The sequence below is a fragment of the Bombus pyrosoma genome, linkage group LG7 (assembly GCF_014825855.1).
Source record: "Bombus pyrosoma isolate SC7728 linkage group LG7, ASM1482585v1, whole genome shotgun sequence".
Classification (NCBI taxonomy): Eukaryota; Metazoa; Arthropoda; class Insecta; order Hymenoptera; family Apidae; genus Bombus; species Bombus pyrosoma.
In genome coordinates this window covers 6,399,639-6,415,211 of record NC_057776.1, presented here as the reverse complement: position 1 = coordinate 6,415,211, position 15,573 = coordinate 6,399,639, and the positions used below count along the sequence as shown (strand labels likewise).

The window sequence follows — 15,573 nt, the reverse complement described above, 5'->3', positions numbered from 1 at the left end:
GTTTCTAAATTCATTCTTTTTTTCTTTCTAAAAATAAATTTCTGGAAGATAAAATAATATAGTTTATTTTACTAATTGATTTTAACTTTGAAATGTTTTTTCACATATATACCTGCTACAGTAGTGTGGCATTATAACTAGACTATGAATGTTAATGTATTTTTGGGAAATTTAAATATCCAAGAATACACAAAATACAAATACATATAATAAAAGTACAGAGAATATGCATAATAGAAGTTATGTACATATCTATCTATATATATATATATATCTATCTATATATATATATAGATATCTATATATATATATATATATATATATATATATATATATATATATAGATATATGTACATATGTATTTAGTTTTCATTTCCTTAGTTGTATTCATAAAAATACGAACTAACATAAACATCTACAGGCTAATCATGACAATTATTACAAATTTTTTATTTCAAGAGTTCATAAAGATTTTTCATATTACCTTTCCATACATTATCGATGAGGAGGTTATCAAAGTATATGTATTTGTTACGTACTTTTATAGTATGTTGAACATTAATTCCTCATGTGTCTAATTATAACCATTGTTTTGTTTCTAATTACATGTATTCTAGCAAGATTATTTCCGTGAATAATACTTCTTTGAATAACGTTTATCGGTCGAGTTAGTCGGAATTAAGCATGCTTCAGGATTTTTATCACGTGCATGCTATTGGCTCGTCCTGCAAGAGGTGCGTACGATCTAAAGTACTTAGTTTTACATAACGATGATGCGACGATTCGATGTCAATCACGATCACGATTTTATGGTGTGGCATTGCGATGTTATATCAGTCGCTTGTAAAGGTCACAAAGGCGTTAGGCAAAAAATTTCGAAATACATTTTTAAACCTTTACCGATAATGATATGTTTACAAGTATAAATATTGTAACTTTATTATAGCATATTTATAATTTATTTTCTTTCATAATTAGCTACTAATAGAAACAAGTAAAATTTGTTATAACTATTAAAAAATTTATGATATCGACATACTTTTGTAATAGGTAAAATACATACAAGCCAGATATATCTGAAGTACCTATAATGCAGAAACAAATTCAGAATACATTATATCCGTATGAAAGAACTTACTCGTTCTTTCGTTTAAGCTATATTACTGTTTTTGTCTTAAACTTTTGTTTTAAACTCTATTATAATTTGTTCAAATTAAATTTTTATTGCGATCCACGTTTTAAAAATACCAAAGTGACGCTTATGCTCATAATTTCAAGCCACGCAGAGAATGAACTGGATATTTATGAGCGTATTCAAAGAGGAATGCAACAGAGTCTGGCTTCAACCTTCGCCATTTATCGAGGCATTTATTGAACCGTTAATGATGGTTTATGGGGTGCGTTTCACGGTAAAGAAGAAATTTCTGTTTCATTTGCCTCTGCCGGTATGAATTTATGCACATTGTTAAATGATATATTTATGTAATGTGCCCCAGGATAGTCGAGCAACTTTACCGAGAATATCATTTGCTGACTCAATCGCGCGTGAAATATTCAGTTGTCATTGTTACATTAGATGCGATTTTTATCTCTTTTTATTAGTAAAAAGATGTGTGTAAACATTCAAATTACTTTTTATAAGTCCGTTTATCTAATGATTATTAATTTTGATTAAGTTTATTTCATTATTTGATATACTGTTTTACATATTATCATTACACAGGATACAACTTTTAATGTGTAATTATTTCAATTACCTTATAGATTATTATGAATGATTATTAATTTCAGTTTATTTTATTTCATTATTTGTTATACTCATTTACATATATTATTTAATATTAATGCATTTTAAATATTGGTGAAGATAGTTGTAATCCTTAATCATGGTATTTTATTTAGAATTTACTGAAAATTCCAGTCTTTTCTCAAACATGTATTAAAGATGTATTTTTTAAACTTCATGTTTCTAATCTTACACTTATCTTCTCTATTTCTAGATTGCCCAGTTAACATACAGATGTGTATTGCTACTTACGTGACTGAGTATATAAGATCCAGCTTTCAACAGGCAAAGATAGATATTAGATTTAAATAAAGTCCTTGGCAATTTAGACAAACGATCATCTTAATAATAGGGTTCACATATACATATTTATGTATGTATATGTATACAAGACCGCGAAGAAATTAACCTCATTCTTCAATGACCCACCGAAGAATCTTTTCTTCTTTTTTCGATACTGCATGATCCAGCAACATTAATTAACATTGCCGAACGTCCTAATTCACTATGATTACTATTATAATTACATGATCGACAAAGGAAGTGAACCATTAACCTTGTTCGATTTGCTGTGTCTACAGGAAGCCTAAATTTAACGCTTCCGAATTCGTATTGTTCCACACGTGAATTACAACGAATACACTAACATCATCCCATTTTTGAATTGATGTGTCATTGTTGTCACGATCACGGATTAACTTGTACTGTTAGAAATCGACCGAGTGTCTCACAATAGAATGTAAACTTTAGCCCCTGTGTAAACTTGAAGGTAAACTTAGTGACGAGAAACGTACAACTGAAGTACTATATTTATTTATTTATAACCAGATTTATTCATTTGTTATCTCTTGCATTAACCCTTTCGTGAGTATTATTTAAATTCTTATGAAAAAGTAGAATTTTAAATACAAATATGTATACAGTAGCAAACATATAAATAGGGACAAATTTATATAAAAATTTTCGACGTAATTTAGTTAGTAATTTTAGTTAGTACGTAATTATTTATTTAGCAATTACTGAATTTACTAATAAATATTTTCCTACTAGGTATAAGTTCGCCACTGTATGTTCATTCTAATCAAATTAATTCATTTTTTTTGTAATTATTATAAATGGGAGTAGTGCAGTAAAGTAACATTTGAGTCAAACTTCAGTTTAATTTCAATTTTAATCAAATCTTTTATTTTCTACGTTCATCAGAAAGGTGGATTATGCATTTTCATATTATCCATACATTTTAATTAGTGGGAAAAATAATTCTCACCGTCTACGAAAAAGTTAACCAGATGGCGTTTTTGTTTTATTCTGCGCAGCGTAATACTCGTTATCAAAGGAGAAAAAGCAAATGTAATTTCGTGATAAATGCCTGGTCCGCTGTGTTTGATAACTAAAGTCGTTCTTTGTGACTGCTTGAAGATGCTGAAATAGAGACTGCAAACAAAGAACGGAAGTCTCACAGCCGTGACGGATGAATCCGTTCTACCGCCTAAAAACAGGCTTTTAATACCGAGACAGAATCTTTTTAGCTTTTTTAACGTGTTTATTTCCTTTCGTACGAGGGTAAGTAAATCTGTTACCCCGCTCGAACGAACGTCATTATTAAAAACAGATTTTAACCTTTTGCTTTTTTTCTGATATAGTTCCTCTAGGACATATATTTTCTTAAATTATGTCATGTTATTCTGTAATTTATACATCAGAGTAAATTAATCAGATTTAATTAAGTGTGTTATTATAATATATTAGTAGAAAATTAACTTCTGTTATAATGTCAATTCTATTTTATTACAGAATGAATAGAAGTCATATATCAGGTGTCCTCTAATTTACAATAAAAATGGGATCATGGGGAGATTCTGTGGCTCAAAATAAGACGAAACTCAAGATTAACAAAATTGCGTTACAGGCTTCATTTTTTAAAAAGTCGAATTTGAACATTTTTTTATTGTAAGTCTTACAATAATTCTCATACAAAAAATTGAGAATTTATAATACAATGATTATTATTCTTACAGAATTGTCCTACTTTCGCAGCTACTTTCGGATCTTTATAAAACAGTCTGATCAGACAGAAACACAGATGCGATCATGCCCAAGAATATTTCCACAAATTATACTGCTTGAGATTATTGGTGAAGGAAACACAATCGTATATTATTAAGGCCATGTGATCAAACACAATCTACGATTAATTACGAAAATATTGATCGATTAAACATTAAACAAGTAAAAGAGCGCTGGTTTCGGTCGAATCAACATGATTTATCAAAATCACGGTGATTGCTATTTGCATTGGGACCATTGTCGTGCACGTTACGCAAGAACGTGTTTGCACCACATAAACGGGAAATCGATTTGTATTTTACCTTTCACGCCAGCTCGCTTCGTCGAAAGAATTCGTTCAATTTCTCGTTGCAACACTATTGTATGACGAATCATCGTTTGCACGACCCTTTCGAGATTATGCATACGTTTCGCTCGAGTAAACCAATGACTCGTTCGTCCACGAATCTTCTCTCCTTGTCGCGCTGGATACAGTTATGCTTGCAAAGCGAATGTCGAGAATAAGACGAATCATGCAATGACGCAAAATTTGCGTATTTTTTGTTTGGATTGTTAAGGTAAAAAAATCCTCTATTAAATCAATGGATGAATTTTTTAAGGACTAAGTTAATTTAATACATATATGTGTGATTGGTATTTTTGTTTCATGTACTTTATAATTTTTACTATTTGTTATTGTTTGATATTTTAAAATAGTTTTTATTAAGAAATTATTCCAAAATAGATAGATGAAGTGTCTGTATAAATGCGTATTTGGTCATTTTTATTAAGAAATTATTTAAAAATACGTAGAATTTTAATGTATATTTGTCTACTTTGAATTATTCTTAAAGTTTATATTTTATTGTCAGTATATGACTTTATAATGAAATTGGAATGATTGCTATTACAGAAATATTCTTTCCTGCAGTATTTAATTCAGTTTGTTAATGCATCAGCAAAGTACAAAAACTATCAAAGGATGTAATTATTTTAAAACCGGGTTGCATCGTCGTCTTTTATGGAAAAAGGCCCTTCTAAGGAGTGTATACACAACATCTCCATGTGGATTCCATATACGCCGTGAGGATAAAAAGAGATCTTGGATGTCAGACGAAGGTCGGCATTGGACAAAGTACGTGAGTACATATATATATAAAAAATTTTTCTTCTAAAGAGAAAAAGTGACAACGTCGTAAATGTATATAACACTGCAATAATTTACAGAGACAAATACATGAACTTTATTTAAAGAGGAGAAAGCATACAGAAGGTAAAATTAATAATTAAATAATGCAGAAGAATTGAAAGAAAAACGTTTTCTTCTAAAGAAAAAAGGAAGAGAAACTATACTTTAACTATATATATAACATATATGACTATAATTATTTGCAAGGTGTTACATATGAATTTGCTTATAAATACATGTAGAACATAATACATAGATTTTATTATGATATAATAATAAATATGAAATATAGAAGATAATACTAAGAATAATACAATGCAAAGAAAAGATACAGGAAGAAAATAATGTCACTTAAAAGATAACATGCAAGATAAGATATCTTTTAAAAGTCACGTTAATGGGACAACCATACTATCAACTCGATTGTCCACAGAACATACGTAACAAAGAAGGAATTACAAAGCTTTTGAGTTATGTAACGTTAGAATTTCTAGGAATGGTAGAAAATGACTACTGCATTAAATATCAGTAGCTTATGCCAGCAAAATGATGAATTAGTCAACAGATCAAATGAGGCGGATAAATTAAATTTCATCTTCACTTAATTATCCGAGGAGCAGAAATTAGGTCTGGCTCGATGTTTCAAACAGGGTCAATGAATGCTCCGTTGATACGCGCAAGAATACATATTCACTTTTCCTCTGTATCTATGATCGCAATTTAATCCGCGAAACCGGCGTTATTAATAGAATCTCATAGAAGAGATCCAGACACTGTATGGAGCACCGAGAATATGTAATCCTCGAAGAATATCACGAGTCTTGTTTTATGCCGCAAAACCGAATTTGAATATGTTCATTTATTACAGTGATATTTTGAATTAGGTACTAGAACAATTCTCATAAACAGTTGTTAGTTGGAGTTATAGAAAAAATGAGTCATAAGCTTGTTATCAGTATTGTCGATATCTTGAAGGTAATAATGGCTTGTTCACTCAGAGATCTCTTGTATTTAATGCATCAGTATGTTATTCTTCACTATACATTACATCATGTATAAATACATTTACGAGAATTAACATAGGTTCAAGTAGAATTAATTTGTAGTAGTTAATTCTTAATTACATAAGTGAAGATTCCTTCCTAGTGAGAAGTTATGTAATTAATAAACTAACTAGTTTTTCTACTTGAAAATATTTTTTTCCTTATATCCAATGAAGTCGATTTGTTATTTTTGTTATAGAGTCTCAACGAACGAAGGATTAGTTTAACAGTGGAGATTGAACCGATGTCAACGCCGCTTGTTGGCTATTCTTATATTCTTCATTTTTATTGCTCCAACTGATCAGTTTAGATGTCATAAATACATAGATAGTTTGCAGTAGAATTGGACAGAATAGAATAGGATGATAGTATTAATTGTAAGTACTTATAGCGACGAACATATGGATGGATAAAGTCCTTATACTAATTTAAAAAAAATTAAATTAATGAGTAAATATTTCCTTGCTTTATATGGTCAGTACGGTACATTTTTTATATCGGTATCATACATTCATGTATGAATATGAATCATAATTCTGATTCAACGAAGGTAGACTTTACTTTCTAGTTTGACCTCTACTTTTAATTTCAATTAAATTGAGTTTTTCGTATTTGTTTTTCGTGTTTTGTATCTGAAGCAATGCTACAAAACTGAGTAGCTAATTTTCTAAAATCTCATATATATATTATATATATATCAGTGTATATAAATTAAGAGGTTAAAAATAGAAACAAACGAAATCGTACGACGTCACCATTATGAGATCGCAATGATGTCTGCATAACGGTCGTCTGCACCGGACCTAGACGATAAAAAATCGTTTTGACATGTTGCGCTGTGGTAGTACAGCCGGTTCGTCCGTGATTCCCCCATCGAATGGGTGTAAATGAATAAATCCATCCTCCTCGCAGGCTTCCCGTTGTGAAAGTTCGTGTCCACAAAAATTCTTGGAAATCAAATAAAGAATCGAGCATAGCGTAGGTTTCGAAGCGACCGACCAGTCCACGGTCATCGTCGTGGAACGAAGAAAAAGGAAGAAAAAAGATAATTCTGCTGATCAAACGGTATCACTGGTGCAGTACACGTAGATCAGCGTTGGTTATTGTTGCATCGTCAGCTGTGACTAGAAATTTTATGGTGGACACAGTCAAATCACAAAAGAGAGAATGTTCTAGTTGAGAACAGAATATTAACTCTGTGCACTTGAATATTTCTTTGCAAATATATGATTGTTTGAGTAAACATTTTTGTAAAGTATTTTATTTGATACTGTGAAGTTACGTGTTATGAGATAAAAGCTGAAAATATAATTTAGGAAAAATATTTCTGTAATTGTAAGTTTATGTATGAGAGAATTATAAGATAGTAATTAAAAGTAATTATAAATAAGTATATTTTATAGTAATTTTCTGATACAAAAGGTTAACATATTGGAAAAAGAGATATATCTTTGAAAATCTTATTATTAGATGAAAGTATAATGTTTGTATAAAATTTTATTTTATAATATTAATAACGATTATCTTATGACAATTATAAATACGGTACCATTGAGCATATAAAAAATGAGATATAAAATATAATATCATGAAAACAAAATATAATATCAATAAAACGAAGGTCATACAACGATTTTAAACATAAGAAGATTTTTTTTTTATTATATCCATCTTGTTTAAACAGTACGGTGAAAGACATCTTTATTTTCTTATCGATAATTTTATTTCTGGTCATCGTGGTACATCACCGATACTTCATAACGCAAAGAACACGAACAAACGCGTGAGACAGAAGGGAAACCAGAGAAATCGGCCACTCGTCGCAGGCTCGAGAGAGAGGTTTGAATCTCTGGCTTCCTGCGTGCTGTCAAATGAAAGAAGATGAAGAAATGAAGTAGATTCGCATAATTAATTACGCATCAATGTACCATATGCAACAATAGCAGGATCAACAGATATTTTTTCATTATCGATATTCTATATGATTGTTGCTCAGCGACGCTTTTGAATCATAGCTTTTTTGACTATCATTTAATCAAATATTTCCTATAAATATTACTTAAACAATTTTTCATAAAATGCGTTCGTTTCCTTTTATGAAAAATTAAAATTTATTAAAAATCTGTATACTCAAAGCTACATGTTGCAGATAATTGTACATGTTATTACCGAAGATAATAAATGTCGGCAATTAGTTGACGGGTCATTTAAACTTCATTAGTGTCTCAGCGTTAATTAAAATCGTCACGTTTGCAAAAGATAGGCAGGGAAATGTGAAATACGTGAGCATCATGCGAAACATGCAAATCAACCCAAGGGCGTCAGCGATTTTTTATCGGTAAACCATCGGGAGGAGTTTTTAAAAATGAAAATAGTGGATCCTGTTTCGCCGAAGGAATATCGTTCACGTTACTCTTCATAACCATTTTTCAATCTAAAAAACATATATGAAGAAGTAAATAGTTATATGCAATTAACGAATTACACTCAAAGATAAAAGTTCAGAGACAAAACATAAAGAAGAAGTAATTTAATTTAAATTATAAATAGAATGATTAATTAATAATAGAACGAAAGAAACTTCAAGAAAAAAGAAGAATGGAGAAGGCAGAGTAAGTAAGAAGCACAAAGTGGAAAGTGTACCTTTATATTTGCTGATTTCAGGATTGGAACAGGAATGACCTAATTCCTTTCTTTTTTCGTTTTCTGTCTTCCTTCCCACCATCTTCCTTGAGTTCTACTTCTGTTCCCAAGAGCTCAACTGGTATGCAGAAAATTAGCGTTACCAACCTGGTATACAGAAAATGTATTTAATTAAGGAACGTGATGATAACGTGCAAGAAACATACGCTATATTGACAATACCATTACCTTTCAAACAAACTATTTATACCTATTAAATATTTCATTAATTGTTGTGCAGAACTATAATAAGAAATTTGTTCCATTTGTTAAATCTTTTTTAACAAGCTTTCTTCATTCATTATCCATTCATTTGTAGACGTCAAACTACCTACCAACCATAAAAGCCGATTTATAAGGACATCTGGCGAAGAAGAAGCTGCTCCAACTATTGGCGTAATCGGATTAATCTCCAACAAGAAATGTCAACGCTAGAGGAGCGAGAATCAATAAGACGACTTTGGCTATCTTCTTTGAATATCGTGGCATCGAAGAAATTGATATTAATGCGAGAATATCCAACGTGGCCTGTTTATCCGGGTCCAAGAGGATGATTTTGTTGGGTCTTATTAGAAGAACGTCCAAATCAGATACAGCTGCCATCGCTGGTGCTGGTATCAATCATCGTTAGATCGTTTTGATATAATGACCATAAACGGTCGCCATTAAGATCCACGTAACGTTTTGATGAAAATTAATCGTTAAACGTGCTGCTCCACTTCCGACAAGACAATTCGCGAAATTGTTCCAACGATACTGGCTTCTGGAGGATTGAAGTAAGTTGTTTTACTGGCTTTCACAACATACTGTTGTAAAACAAATTAATCGGTTACATGTTCCCGGGTATCTGAGCGAATCGATAGAAACTAGGAAGGTAAGGACTCGAAACCTCAGTCAGGATTACGAATTATACGCTAGCGCGTATGATTATTCAAATGATTTTATAAATCGCTACATACTATTTCGATAATTTGCGTGTAAGCTATAAATAGAGTTCTGTAAATTTCAGATCTTCATGCATTTCGAAAAAGAAGATTAAGATGCAAGAATATACAATTAAAATATTGACATTAGAACTATGGCAATGATAAATAACCGATTCACAATTTTTGTTTAACTTATATATTCACGACAGTGCATTTTTGGAGGTTTGAGTAATTTTTTGAAAAATATTTGCATAAATGTCTTTTTCCCCTATACGCTATACATTTTTTCATGTACCTTTGATTTTGATTTTTCTAGTATATGATCTATGGCTTAGTTGTTGATATGTAGTTTTGATGTTTACAGGATGAGTTTGTTTTACTATGCATGTCGTGTTTAGTATATCGCGTTTACTATGCATATATGCGTATGTAATTCACATCACCACTTACGTTATACGCATTGAAAACAAAAGCTTGAATAAGAAGTTTGAATTACGTGAGAAGCAAGCGATTCTTAATAATTGTTGTAAATAATCCAATGAATGATTGGCATATAATATTTTCGTATATGACAAATATCAGTAATTTTATTCATGCCTTTACTTGCATGCAAATGACCACCATTCCAGTAATAATGTCAATGAATTTTCTTCTGCTGGTCCGCGAGAAGTCAGACACGCATAAATTTTAATCTAAGATGGTCATATTTGCTGCATTTGACTCGAATCTTAATTTGGTGGAATTAAGATATCACGAGGAGGAGGTGATTGGCTATGTGACGATAAGGTTTAAGTTGCACACAGGAGTTTTCGTTGTCCACCTAAAATAGATTTAATCCAAAGTTACTGGTACTAAGTGGACACTTCGTGCGACCACATTTTATATTATTTCTAAGAGCTCAAATTGATAACGTTATGTATGTATGTAGAAGTATAATTCTTACAGAGCGGAAATTTCTTTTTAATGGAGTATATTGATGATAGAAAATTTTACAAAGAGAAATTTTGTAGCATCAAAGAAGAAATTGGCATTTTAAACATTTTTTAAAATGTTCCAAAATTTTCGAATGAATTCTTAAATAAATAATTAGGAATTCTAGCGTTTAGGTGAATTTCTAAAAATATATACAAGATTTCAGAATTCCAAATTTTAGAAAAAATATATCATAGTATTGACAAACCGTCAATACCACCTAATGACAAAACGCGTAATCACTTAGTTGCCAACCCAATAAATGGAATGTATGAAGTTAGGAATACCTATACCAAAGGATATAGCAAAAAAAGTTTTAAGATAAATTAAAATATCTATCAAAAAGACTTAAAGACATATAAAAATTATATGATTATAAATATTTATAAATACATAAAGAACGTCATGTAAGTCAAAAAGGAATATTAAAACTTATATGAAGAAAGTTAGAAGAGTTTCGTAAAAATTAAATTTTGTTAATATGTAAAAAATTATATTGATGAAATTTCATAGACTTTCGAGTTCCAAGGCGTCCGGCACGGTTCAAGTCTATGATGACTTCCTTCGATTAGAGATTTCGCAACGACATCGATGAAAATCTGGTGTCTCCCTGCTCGAATGTAATCTCCACAGTGTGGTAATATTGTGGTCGCACGATCGTGCGTGTTTTTTTTTCCCAACATCATCTCAGAAAATCGCGTTTTATTATATCTCTTTCCTGTCTTCATACGCTTTCACGATTATAGCTTTATCATTTCTTCGCTGAACAAATTTATATTTTCATTCGATAAGATAATCCTGTCACACTTCATATCCTGTTATCTTTACGTAAATTTACGTAATTTGTTTCTCTATACATGCTGTAAATAAGAAAATGCTAATTAACTAACAAGATTATAAGATGCAGTAAATCAAGGGATTATTGGAATTAATCTTACTAAAGAAAAAAAGAACACTAGTTTCAATACTTAACCATCACGGCTCAAGGTTCCTTATTGTAATGAAATAGCAATTCTAATGTACCATTACCACAAGCATAATTTTTTTCTCATTACGTTTCGCTATTTAGCTTAGAACGAGCTTTGTACACGCGAGTACTGTATCTCTAATTAAAGATCTTATTTGGAACACCATTTTGTCTTATTGGAATTCTAAACAGATTCTTTTGTCATCTGTGCTATCAGCTATTTAATAATTAATTTTTTTATAATAATTGTAACAGGTTCCTTAAACTGTGTAACTTAACTATTTTTAGATGGACATAATCTTTTCATTTCAAACATTATTGAAGTTAGACTTCATAAATATTGTATCTATCTATACTTGAACTATATCTACATTCATTATACCTATATCTATATTTGAAATTTTAAAATTTTGATAAATGTTGAAGTTTACCAAACTTTAAAGACTGAAGGCCTATCATAGGCATAAAATTCTATACTTACCAAGATTCTAAAAAGTTTTAAGTATCTTATACTATTACTGATAACATTGTAGTATTATTGAATTATACTATCTATTAATAACGCTAATATACATAAAATTATATAATATCAAAATTCTCTATCGATGAACATATTCCAAAAAAAGTATTATTTGCCACTCACGACTTTAAATATCCATCGCATCGATCATTTTAATTCTGACGTAGCTGATTGATCACTTTTATATTTCCATTTTGAACATGTTACATTTCGAATAGCTTTAAAAAAAAATAGGAAGAGAAAAAAATTTTCTCGTCCAGTCTACTTAGATACGTAGCGGCTTATTTTCGGAGTTCAATTCGATGGTCCACCAGCGACTGTTCGTACGTGTTTACTTATGTCGGTAGTATTCCCGTCTGAACATTGTATTGGAACCTGTCATAAAAATATTTCATAGATGCCTGGTTCTATTCATCGAACGAATTTGAGAACAGAACGTAAAGGAAAAAAAAGCGGGGTTATTACCTTCGTGACCCGTTATCGCTTTGTCACGGAACAGTTCTATGTTGCGGGAACAATACAGGTGCATTTGAACGGAGAACAAAAGAATACTTAAGGAAGGAGAAAGTATTAACATTCTGGGTCACCGGTTGCTGAACGCATTTACGATTAGAACGCATTCTCACAAAGCGTTGCTTGCCCTATCTATGCATATATAGGCTTATCAAAATTATTCAGTCAGCGTTATTCAAGGAGTCACATTTGTTCTGTGTCTAATAATTATAAGCTTCGAAAGAGCCACTCGTAATACGCGCTGGAACACTTTGAATTGAATTTTAAAAGAATTTTATGTTATGGAATTTAATAGAATTTAGTTTTTCAGGAAATTAAAATGAATCGTTAGAGTTACCTAGGGATTATAAGATACTCTCAGAGCTGGAAATTCTGTGGTAAAAATACTCTATGCATTGCCATGTCCTTGATAACGAATATGATGGATAAAGTACTTTTACGTTCGCATCGCTTCATTCATGAATGAAAAATAGTCTCGTGGCCCCTTACACGCACCGTTTCCTTCTCTCTACTGTCACTTCTGTATTTAATAATAGCCAGTTTTTCTCAAAATTTCAGATATATGTAAATCGTTTTCAGTACCAACGATAGAAATTTCCTTTAGACCTTAAAAATACTTTCCATATTAATAATTAACACTTACAGCTATCAAAAATATTCTTCTTAAATTTCTTATAAAAGATATGATGTATCATTCTGTACTAATATACTATCACAATATTCCCATTCTCCAGACCTATGCAACGCCAGTATTTGCCCGACTTTGTACATTCATTATGATATCTATTAGGATAGGCTGTAAGCATGAGGCTCGATCGTGCTCGATCACGTTTCCACAGCGGACAACAGTATGCCATCGCAGAGGATTATCGTAGAAAGCAGAGATCGCGAATCGGTTGGCCGATGTTAGGATCGCCGTTTGGCGCCAGCCTCTGCCGCGCTCGTTAAACTCGCGTGCATGCACGTTCAACGGACGGGCGCAGATGCATGTAGCATCTAGATATACACCGGCGTGTATGCAAACGCGTCTCTGTACAGGGCATTCCACTTATCTACCTACGGATTTCATACGGAATGTTAATGGGGAATACGCGCGCGACCACGCTGTCGATAAACATCACATTACGCCGCGTTTCCAAATATCACATTTCCATCCTGGTATAAAATACAGCTTTGGAAGCGTATCCTGCGAAGGTGCGGGTGAATGATCGTCCTGTGATCTTAACTGCAAGATCTAAAGGAAATCGTAGTTCTGAAAACGAGGAAATTGGAATCTTAGCTTGTTTGATAAACGTTTGATACAGAGTATCAGAATTACTGAGATTGGATAAAAGTTAGAAGAGAATTAAAATGGAATAAATGCCGTATTAAGAATGTCGAACTTAGGTACATATTTTCTATCTTCGATCATTTTATGACCAATTCTTAGAGTTGCTATCCTTACATACGTATCCTTTTATGAAATTACTTTTATCTGCAACTAAATTATAAATTTGCAGTCATAAAATAGAAGATAGGATAATAGATAATACACTTGAAAAGTCTGTTTTTATTACCGGATTTTGTTTCCTCAATTTCCGTCATCTCGACAGAGCGCAATACATATCCTCAAAGGGATACAGAAGGATTCCCAGTAACAAGTAGAATCCCTCTAGCGTCAAAAGAGGGGCTTTCAGAGCTTAAGCGTCGGTAGTGCACGATTTAGTGGACAAAACCAGGAACTACGGTTCACTGTGCTTGAGATCTCAAAGAGCAAGGGGGAAACCATAACACAACGGCGTTGCTACGCAAGGACACACTGTCCCTTATAGCGCATCTCATCGCGCAGAAAAAACTGTTAAAGTGGACAGATATAAGATACAAAGCGACCAATTATACAGCGACAGTTTCCTTGAAATTGTGTGCTACAAAAAGAAACATGCAGCGCAGCAAGTTAAGAAGCAATTATTTAAAGCTGTGTTTTGAATGCAAACTGAAGTGCTTTTCTCTTCATGTACACTACACAAACATTGCATGAGAGAGAATATAATAAATATTCTTTTGTATTCAATCTAGATATAGTATAAAATGAAGTTCTCGGCATGCGTCTGTATGTTCCGAGTTCGAGCTAATCTCAAGAACTATAGGACATATTTTGATGAGGTTTTCCTCGATTTTAAAGAGCATTTCTCTAGTAAGGTTTAGGTGTGTGAAACCTGACATTAACCTATGACAGAAAGAAACAGGAGTCGAAAATATGAACAGAGACGTGTTTCATTTGGAATCGCTGCCACGATATAACGGGGCGGTATGATTCCCTCTCCGAGAAGCATCTTTCTCTTTTCGACATGCGGCATATCAAAAACTTCACGACTTCGCTGGGTAACAATCAATGTTGTTTCATGGACTACAGAACGTTGGCCCAGTCATATTGTTGAAAAAAATTATATGAGGTTAAGTCATTTCAATAATTGTATTGACTGCTCATATACATCACCAAACGATGTGTCATTTGTCTTTTTACTCACTACCAACATGTTGCATCTACCTATGTTTCCTCATTTGATACTACCAAACAACAATTATTAATTAATTCAACTATACCATCTGAAATAATAGAATCGTTTTTACAATTAAGAGCTATAGACATAATATCCATTGTCACTCTGACCAAATAACCTTAATAGACTTACTTATCAATCAGTTTCATCTTTTTCCCTTTATTCACCTGTAGTATTATAGTAACTTTCATGACATAGTAAGATCTTTAATATCAATTAACATTACCGATTGATGCACTGACACTAATTATAGTGGAGTCCAGCAGTTGGATAAATGTTTGATATAATAATATAAATAAAGTTTTCTATAAAACCTAAGAATTTGAAAAAGAAATTAGTTTAGAATTCTTCATCAAAAATTTCTCCAAGCAAAAAAAATTACCAAAAGT

The 15,573-nt window shown here is 31.7% G+C and overlaps 2 long non-coding RNA genes across 6 annotated transcripts; one reads left to right on the top strand and one right to left on the bottom strand.

The window, feature by feature from the left end:
• The first annotated feature begins 3,102 nt into the window (after positions 1-3,102).
• Positions 3,103-7,486, top strand: LOC122569068. Of its 3 annotated transcripts, none has more exons than XR_006317318.1 (5): positions 3,103-3,349; positions 3,581-3,736; positions 3,805-4,410; positions 4,764-4,967; positions 5,060-7,486. It is a non-coding gene; the product is annotated as an uncharacterized LOC122569068 (long non-coding RNA). The 3 variants fall into 3 exon arrangements; XR_006317316.1 differs by having other exon boundaries at positions 4,746-4,967; XR_006317317.1 differs by having other exon boundaries at positions 4,746-4,971.
• A 3,330-nt stretch (positions 7,487-10,816) lies between these two features.
• LOC122569867 lies at positions 10,817-15,485 on the bottom strand. 3 transcript variants are annotated; one of them, XR_006317603.1, is made up of 7 exons: positions 15,317-15,485; positions 14,201-15,230; positions 13,288-14,124; positions 12,982-13,164; positions 12,597-12,893; positions 12,255-12,506; positions 10,817-11,504 (listed from the first exon to the last, which is right to left on the bottom strand). It is a non-coding gene; the product is annotated as an uncharacterized LOC122569867 (long non-coding RNA). The 3 variants fall into 3 exon arrangements; XR_006317602.1 differs by having other exon boundaries at positions 12,982-14,124; positions 14,201-14,478; positions 14,851-15,230; XR_006317601.1 differs by having other exon boundaries at positions 12,982-14,124.
• Positions 15,486-15,573: the final 88 nt, after the last annotated feature.